This window comes from Varanus komodoensis, unplaced genomic scaffold (genome assembly GCF_004798865.1).
Source record: "Varanus komodoensis strain SLA01 unplaced genomic scaffold, ASM479886v1 scaffold35, whole genome shotgun sequence".
In the NCBI taxonomy this organism is placed as follows: Eukaryota; Metazoa; Chordata; class Lepidosauria; order Squamata; family Varanidae; genus Varanus; species Varanus komodoensis.
The window spans coordinates 3,009,368-3,018,670 of record NW_025335856.1 but is presented as its reverse complement, the minus strand read 5'-3'; positions in this window follow the sequence as shown (position 1 = coordinate 3,018,670).

Below are 9,303 nucleotides of genomic sequence, written 5' to 3'. Positions count from 1 at the left end.
CTTATGTCTGCTGCTTCCTGGACTCGGCTTCTGGGCCGAAGGAGCAGGACAGAAATGGCCGTGTGTGTGTGCTGGGACAACTGGTCGAGCTCTTCCTCCACCAACTGGGGAGAAAAGCAAACAGACGGCTCTGCTCATGGCCCCTACCCAAATTTTTTTGTGAAGGCTTGTGCTAGCTCCATGTAAGTCACATGAGCAGGTGGGTATGGTCCCTTTGCATCTCGGTCGACGTCTTGCTCAGCTTTGATTCTTACCAACCAGGTTGGTGTAAACCGACCATGTAACCCACCAGTGTGTGCTCTCAGAGCTGGTCCTACCGACAGGCATCAAGTGAGCCGCTGACTTGGGTGTCAGGGAAGGCCAGCAAATGAATTCATTACCCGATTTAGACTTGTTGTATTTTTGCTCCTGGGGAGAGACACTTGCGGGATTTACTGCCTCTGGGACAAAATAACTTGGCCAGCCTTGGGGATGACGCACCATGATTTGCAGGTGTGGGAGGCACTTGCTCCCCTTCTTCAGGTGGCAAAACCTCTTGGGCTCGCCTTGCTCTTAGTAAACAGCCTTGCTCTTAGTGAACAAAGGGGCAAGGCAGGAATGCTTCCCTCCAGTGGTATTGCTCAATGGTTGAAAGGAGGCTCTCTGAAGATGGCCTTGCTCATGGGGGTGTGGGTTCTCCAGAGTTCAGATCCCTCACCAGGGTCTCTCGAAGCTAAACCTCTTTATGGGGAAGAGTGTGGGGTGGAGGCAGCTTGTGTTTAAATGTTTGTACCCGAACACCAAAGCATCACGCAGTACATAGCTTCCAATTTCACAGACTGTAGCAGCTACAGTATACCTTGAAGAGATAACTTCCTTTAGGACAATTACATCTTTTACAGAACTCTTTAGCCAGAATAAGAATATTTTGGCTTAGTGAGAGGACAACCATCAGAGGATAAACTCATTGAAATAACAGACAAAACAGCTTAGAGTGATATAGAAAGCAGTACTGTAGACAGTGCTTAAAAGCAACCTGCTTTTCTTTTTTTAGCTGGATTGCTAAGAGGGTAGTAGTCTAGGTTTCCATACCGGCTTCAGAGAAGCCTCCATAGAAACGCAGGCTGTTGGTCTCGCAGCAGCTGGTTCAAAAAAGAAAGCGAGAGCCTTCCTACAGGTGTGCTGGTCCAGGTGGGATGGACCACTGCATTATCATGCTGGACATCAAGAATGGGCAGCCTGGGAATGTTGTGGACTGAGGCAGAAAACAAGGTAGCATCTCCTTCCCTTCCATCTGCAGAGAGACAGCTGAATGGGCAGGTGGGAGGCTCCAGCACCGAGGATGGGAGGGACAGCGTTGCCCACTGCACCTGAGGAGAGCAGGCAAATTTGGGGTGGTGCAGGGTTGGTTGCGTACCATGCCGGTCTCTCCTCCAACACCTTGCTGCCACCTCCCAGCATCTGCCACCTGAGGCGAGGAGTGCATTCTGCCGAATGGTTGGGATGGCCTTTCCATGAAGAAACAGAAGCCCCTTCCTTGAGGAGGGCATAGAGACTAAGCTGCTAGCAAAGGGGAAGCAGAGTAACCCATCCCTTCTTTGATAGACTTGCCTTCTGGCCCACTTGGAACAACCAAGGGGTTCCTTGGACCTGCTCGGCACAAATCATTCCATTGCCAGGTTCTTGTTCTCAGGCTGTTGGTTTGGGGGACTGCAAGCTGGGGAAGAAGCAGCCGAGACCCTCCAACCTTGGCCTCCAATTCCCACCATCCCTTTGGCTTCCTCAAAAAAAATTATCCATGGAATAAATTCCCACAACTTGCAGCCACAGTGCCCCAAATTCAACCCTAGCCAGGCCAAATGAGCCTTCCTTCATCCGACTCAAGGACAAAACACCAGCCAAGTTGCTCCTTCCACAAGCAAAGGGGGAAAGTGCCCAGTCTCAGAGCTATGGCACAAAGGTTGGTGGAATTGTTATTGCTGTTGTTGTTGTTAAATTTCTATAACATCAATAGCCCAGGCATGAACACACTCTCTCTCTCGCATGAATTGAAGACAGAGCAGCTACTGGATTAAAGAGCCTGAAGTGGTCGGGGTACACATGTGTAGAACGGGGTATGGGACAGAACACTCCGAAAAGATCAAGGGCCAAGATGCCTCCCCGCAACCCCTTCGGCAGAGGTACCCACCCACCCTCCACCCAGCTCTCGAGGCAAAGCATCAGCAGGTCCCGATGCCAACTCATCCAACTGACTGAGCAGCCAAACAGTCGTCGGGGCCCCTCAGCAAACCAACCTCCTGCCCCTTTTCTACAGGCTTGCTGGATGGAGGCAAACTAAACCGAACCCGAACCCTTCCCCAACATGGTGTCTTTGCAGACGGCTCAGACCAGACCGTAACTCCCATTGTTCCTGGCCATGCTGATGGGAACTGAAGCTCAAAAAGGCCCGGGGGGCACGGGTTGGGGAAGGGTGCCTTAAGGGGGCAAGAGGAAGGCTCCTCAGCTTTTTGGTCTGCCGTTCCCACTGGTGGTGGACAGCTAAGGCAGGATAGACCTCCCCCCCCCCCACCACAGGCCAAGCCCACTTCCCATCCTTTAACCTACATTTCCAAGCAATGCAGCTCCCCCCTATGCCTTCTGCAAGCAGCAGTACAGCAAAATCCCAGCCGGGTTCATTTTGGGGATGAAATCACCGTCTCTTGGGGCGAGAGCACCTCTTCGTGCCACAAATCCAGGGACTGCCCATTTCCTTGCAGGGCCTTTCCTTTCTCCTCACTGTCCCACCCACCCCACAATCCCCAGAATTCAACTTCTATGAATCTCTCCCCCACCTCAGCACAAAACATCCACACTACACCAGCGTGCATTTTCTTAGTCCATACATGCGCTATAAAAGGACAAAAATGTCATGGGAGTTGCAGAGGGCTCCTTCAAACCTCACATGCTTGCGTTTCGAGAATGCTTTTATTTCTGTTCAGCTGACAAACGCATTAAAACACACCGCCTGTTTGCAATCTGATCTACCAGCGCTGCGGGAGCAGAACTTGCCCCTTTGCTGTAAATCTTGTGGCCTCCTCCATCTTGCCGGTAAAATCTTGCCGACTCCCAACATAATACCGAAATGGTCCCCCGAGCGGAAGGGTTGTTTTAGATCTGGCCATATTTCCCCCATTTTTCCTTAAATGTTTAGCATTCAGAGCCTGATCCTGGGCATATTTATGAGGAACTGAGTTCATACCAAGATCAAGGAGTCGCTTAAGCAAGCACAGGATTGGGTAGCAATCACCACCTTGATATATGAATCCCCCACCTTTCTCCCTTTAGGGAATGCAAGGGGGCTGCCTGAGGTTCCCGGGGGGGGGGGTGCTAAGACCTGCTTAGCTCCAACAGGGTCGATGTTTAAGGTGGCTCTGAGCAACGGCTGCTGCTGCTCCTCCGATGCCGCCATCCGGGAGCACCTTTCCTTCCACCCCTTCTGCGCTGGCATCTTGGCGAAGGGCCTACAGTGAGCTTCACTGCAGAACAGGGGACCGTTTCTGTCGCCAGTGGAAACACACCCCTGGCCCCCCGGCCCCCCCCCCCGCACTCACCCGAGTTTCCCGATGCGACCAGAATGGAATTCTCAGAAGGGCTGAGGATTCCATCCTCCTCCTGCCGGCGCAAGCTGACTGCAAAGTCCATGCTGCACAGAGGGCGATCCTAAATCCAGCACCCACGTGAGCCCCGCTATCCTTCCACGGGAATGCCAAAAAGTTTGCGGCACCGGCGACCGCGGGGGGGGCGGGCAGCCTCCCCCAGCGGTGCTGGCACTGCGGGATGGCCGTCCAGGTCTCCCCCGCAGCGCATCCTTCGTCCCCGCCTGCCTCTTCCATTTCCACCCCTGTCTTGGGAAGCGGGAGGGATGCGCGACCGCACCCCCACCCCGTCCCACGCATCTGGTTCGCCCCGCTCGGCGAAAGCCCTCCGACCAGCCGCCCCCTCCCCGCGCAAGCCGGAGGGGAGGTGCAGCGCCGCTGCCGCGGGTCCTCCCCGCGCGCCCCGGTTCAGGCTCACCTCCCCTCTCGCTGCTCCTCGCCGGGATTCGGGCGCGCAGGCTCCCCGCCCTGCGGGGCCGGCTTCTAGGCACCCGCTGCGGCTGCCGAGGCCCCCCAGGCTGCCGAGGCCCCCCAGGGCTTCGCCACCGGCCCTCCTTGGAACGGCTGCGGCTCGCAGACAAAAGAGGGCGAGGGCGCGGCCGGTCCTCGGCTCGGCTCAGGATGCTGGGCTGGGCTGGGCTGGGCAGGGACCAGCGCTGCCCGGGCTGCCAAGCGACTGCAGGAAGGGCTGCTCAGCGCCTGCAAGCCGCATCCAGCCCCGCTGCGGCGGGTCCGTCGCGCTCCTCCATCCCTGGAGCGCCTGGGCGGTGGCTCGGGAGGCTGTGGGGGCCGGAGGAAGCCCCCTCCCCACCCCTTCAGCCCGGCCGCGCGCTAGCAGCCCCCCTGCCCGGGCCGGGGAGGGCTCCCTCCTCCGCCTGCCGTGAGGTTCATCTCCTCTCTGCTGAATGTCACAAGCATCAGCAAAGGGGTGGGAGAGAGAGAGGGAGGGGAGGGGAGGGGAGGGGTGGGCTGGGCCTGCAGGCAGGTTTCTGCTTTCTCAGGCAGCACAACCGCTTCCCTTAAAGGGGCCGGCGAAGTCTGTTCTTAAAAGAGGGAGGGAAGGAAGAAAACAATGCACACCACCAGCAGCAGGTAAAAGCCGCAGGTGAGACGGATGCTCCCCTGGGAAGCACTACTTCTATCTGTTTCTCTCTGGGGCAGGCGGAAGGCAGCAAGTTTCTAGTCCTGGGGAGGGTCAGATTCATTGCCCAAGACAGCTCTCACTTTGGGTCAAAAGGGACTCAGCCAGGGAAGCCGTGCTTCTCCCCGCCGCCCCGGCAGCCTTCAGCTACAGCAGGAGGTGGGAAGCAAAGCAGCCCCAGTATGTACGACCATAACCACCTGCACGGGAAGAAAAGCGTGTGTGAACTTTCAGGGAAAGGGGAAGTGCCCCAGTTTGTTCCTTGACCCACTTCAGCAAGCCTCCACCCTTGCTGCAGGGGGAAAGAGGAGAGCTCCCTGTTGAATTTCCACCTGCCTCCTGGGGTGCCTGTTTGAAGAGTCCCAGCTCTGATGCAGGGGCTCACAGGATCAGAGACTTCACACCTGTGGGGTGGCAGGTGCACCCCAGAAGGTCTGATCCTGGAGGAGAACCCTGTAGGCATGACACTCTCAGCTGCACCTCCGCTGGCACTGGCTCGCATGTTTCCCTTTCAAGGCAGGTCCTGCTTGGATGCTTCCGGGCAAGGTCTTAGTTGTGCAATCGCTAGGCCTCCTTCATGGACTTTAACGTGCACATGTCCTGGTGGGGGGGGGCAGTGCCCCCTCTTCTTATCCCTCCCGTACCACCTCCTCAGTTTCCTTTTCCACAACTGCTCGAGGAGGAAGAACCCAGCCGCCGTGCCCTTTTCACCAACTCAAACAGCTATTTCTTCTTAGCTCACTTTCATGGAGCATCTCCTTCACGCCATCATCAAATTGTTAGTGTCATCCTCTATTTCTCTTTGCTGCTTCTGCTTCTCCCACCCCTAGATTGCAGAAAAATCAATTTTGGGGAAAGAAGGGCCTAAGATTTGATTTCAGGCTGAGACACACAGACTGTCTGTAGGCAGCCCTCTGTCCATGGGGGAAGCGCGTGAAAGGAGGGGGTCCCTGAAAGGGGCGTGTGTGAGAGAGGGGGAGCAATGGGTGGGGGGGGGAGGGCAGGCACAGCCTCACCCAACTCTGGCTCGTGTCCCCTGAAAGACCATTCCCCCAAGGGACTGATGTTCTGCAGAAAAGGTTGCCCACCCTGTCTTTGCAAACTCTTTCAGGTGGAGCACTAAACGGGCTTCATTCCCAGGATGGCCAAAAATATACAAAATAGCACGACACCGTAGCCTAAAGCATTTCTTGTCTCTGGGGCTTCTTTACACGAGATTATCCTCCTCTGAAGCCCTCCTGTGATTTCATATTCCTTTTTTTGGCAGGGGAAGGGAAGCAAGGAAAGTACGATTATCTGGAAATGGTGGAAGTCACCACAGTAAGAAGTACAAGTTCTGCAGCACCAGCTTGTGGTTTTGTAGTGAAGCAAACAGAAAGGGAGCGAAAGAAAGGAGAGTGAGAACAGGTGTAAAGGGACTCTTCTTAATCTTGCCAAAGATTTGGAAGCAGAGGCCTTGCTCAAATGACAGGTTGAAAGGCTCATGCAGAGAATACGCGTGAAACAGCGAGGCACCCTGTGCACATTATCTGAGCTCAAAGAGAGCAAGGGGCAACACCGCATGTGAAAAGCACACGAGGAGGGGAAGACCAACAGGGCCAAGCAGCTTATGTAGAACCATTTCAGTTTTAAGGTGTGAGTGCAGCCCAGTTTGGCAGCCCAACTGGGAATTATGGTCCGATGCATCTGGAGGGCACCCAAAATGGGCCGGCCTCCCATTTTTCCACCACTTTCTCCACCTTCTTTTGTACCAGGAGCAGCACCGGCTGAGAAGGAAGAGGCGGAACAGGGGTACCCTGCCTTGGGATCAGCATTGCGAGGTGTGCTTTCTCCAGCAGCCATCCTGTCCCGCTGATGGGTGGCATGAGACAGCTTTGAATCCGAGGCCTGGTTCTCCCTCCAGCTCGAGGGAGGCCTTCTGCTTGGCTCTTGCCATCCCGGTCGGTCATATGCTTCACCCACGGCCACCCTGCCTGGAAGACAAATGGCATATGGAAATGAGCAGTGTTAATTGATGCTGTGCCCAGCCATCTGCTGCCAGACTTTCCCTGGGCCCCAGCAAAGGAGGCTGGGAAGACGAGGATGCAATGGGAACAATGGCTGAGCAAACTGGAAATGTACTGGTGAATGCCATACCCCATGCACAGCCAGGCCGTCTAGCTCGGGGGTGGGAACCACACCCCCATGCAGCAAATCTGGCCCATAAAGGTTTCCCCATCCCTGGTGTAACCCACTGTTGCCACCTCTGATGGGTAAAGGTGCTCTCCAAGGGCTGAAGTAGAGATGGATCTTTCTTCCAACTGGCCCTTTTGACTGGCACACTTTCGGGATCAGTCCTGGGGCCAGTGCAGAAGCAAAGGGCGAGAAATCGCTGGATGCAGGAGGAGGGCACTGAAGGTGAGAGAGAAAGCAGCTGCAGGGAATCAGCCGGAGACTGACAGTCTGAATCAGTCGAGAACGTGTTTTTTTGGCACCATGAGCCTCATTCACGGCCGCAACGTGATTTCCATCCTCCATCCAAGGGCACCGGCATTATTAGGTTCACAAGACATGGGCTGAGCAGTGATCTGGGACGCCTGAACGTTTGTGGGTAAACTGTGAGGCATCCAACCAATGATACTACATGGATGTGGGAATTTTGTGTGTGCCGGTTTTCTCCATTCCAGTGCATGACATGAATGCGCCCCCTTGTGGCAAAAATGGAGTTTTGCTGAGCCGGAGAAATGCTCGGCTTGCCCCTAGAAAGTCACAATTATCTGCCCCCAGACTTCCCAGTGCAAAGGAGAGACTGAGAGAACTGGGCATGTTCAGCCCTCCCTCCATTTGCACCAATTTACACCAGTGCAACTGCAGGTTCTCAGAATCCTCCCATTATGTAAAATAAACTGGTGCAGCTCCTGCAGAATCTAAAGCAATCAGACCTCACTTGATTCCGTTCTGGGTTTCTCCAACGACCTCCCTTGGACTACAATTCTCATGAACCTCAGCTAGCGATACTGGCTGGAAGATTATGGTGATTGCAGTCCAACATCTGGGGGGCCTCAGGTTGGGGAAGGCTGAAAGAGAGGATGCTTTCAAATAGGGGAGTGTTCTCTGACAGTCCAAGGAAGAGGACTGTCCTCTGCAAACTAGGGCACCTGGCCACTCTGCTTCCTCCCCCTACTGGTCTTGATGGCAGGTGATTTCTAGTCAAGCCACAACATCTGGGATGTGTTCTGACATGCACCAGACCGCTTTGCTGGCACTCCTTGCAGCGACTCTGCAGCCTGGGGCTTGGTGCCCTTGCGGAATCTGTGCTGGAAGGTGACACCCGGCAACTCAGTGTAAAAAAGCTTTTGCAGAATTATCGCTCCAACTTCTCCTACTCTGTTATTTCCCCATTTCCTAGTGGCACATTTTTCTGCCTTCTCTCCTTGAAACCCACATCGGAAGACCATGGAAAGCTGCCCTTCTAGCAAGTCCCATCCGCAAAGCTTTCAGGAATATTCCTCTCTAGGGCCAGACTGATGCAATCACAGGCTGCCCTTTGCTTCGGGCTGCAAAGCATTGCTGGCAGCTGTGGAAATGTCCAAGAACCATCTTAAAAGCAGGAAGGCCCCTCCATCTGCTCACGTGTGCCCCGTGAAGGCCATCTGATAGCCTGCAGCCACTTCAGCGCTCGTCCAAATCTAGCTCAAAGCGAATGTCCCAAGGATGAAATGGGTGGTGTGGACACACTGGGGCACTGCATTTTGTTCCTTGCACTGCACAAAGTTCTCTTCTCACCAATGTCCTGCGTGGGAGCACAGCTGAAGCCTCTGATTTCCCAGGGCAGCTGAGGCAGTGCAGAATTATAGGCCAGGACCGTTCGTCCTTCCCCTTACCGACAGGCGGCTGACCGCTTTGCTGAAGATTGCCTAGGAAACGGCAAACCCTGAGTGCTCACTGCTCATTTTCTTGATCAACCCACCTTCTGGGACCTTTCCTTGCCCTGTCTGCTGCCCCGATGCACCAGCAGGAAGTGTGTCTGGGCAGGGAAGCCACTGGGGAGAGCCACGGGAGTTTTGGCACCAGCACTTCCGTGGCCACATATTCTCCACCTGTGCCTGCTTGAGGAAAGGTGGGACAGGGGAGAGAGAGAGAGAGAGAGGTGTTCCTGGTGTGCTGCTGCAGAGAGAATACTGGCCTGCACACCCAGCATGTTTGGCTTCATCCTTGGAAGGAAGGTTCAGCCGCTCTCCTTCCCAGATCTCTCTCACCAGCCAGACTGCAGACAGTTGGAAGGGGCGGGCAAACGGGCAGCAGGCAATGAGGGAAGAAGGTGAAGGTGATGGCTGCATTCTCAGCCTGGGTTTTCCCTGCGCTGGAACCACCTCCTTTGCACCCCTCATTCAGGACGCTCAATGCCAGCAAAGCATCTTACTGGGTCTTCATGCAAAGAGAAGGCAGGTGTTCTGGGTGAAGCTACAGATCTCTATGGCAAGGAATGCCCATAATCTAGGAACCCCCATCCACGAGGTCTGAAGGCGTGACCGGTGTACAGCAAGAGCCGAGATGCACGATCGTTGC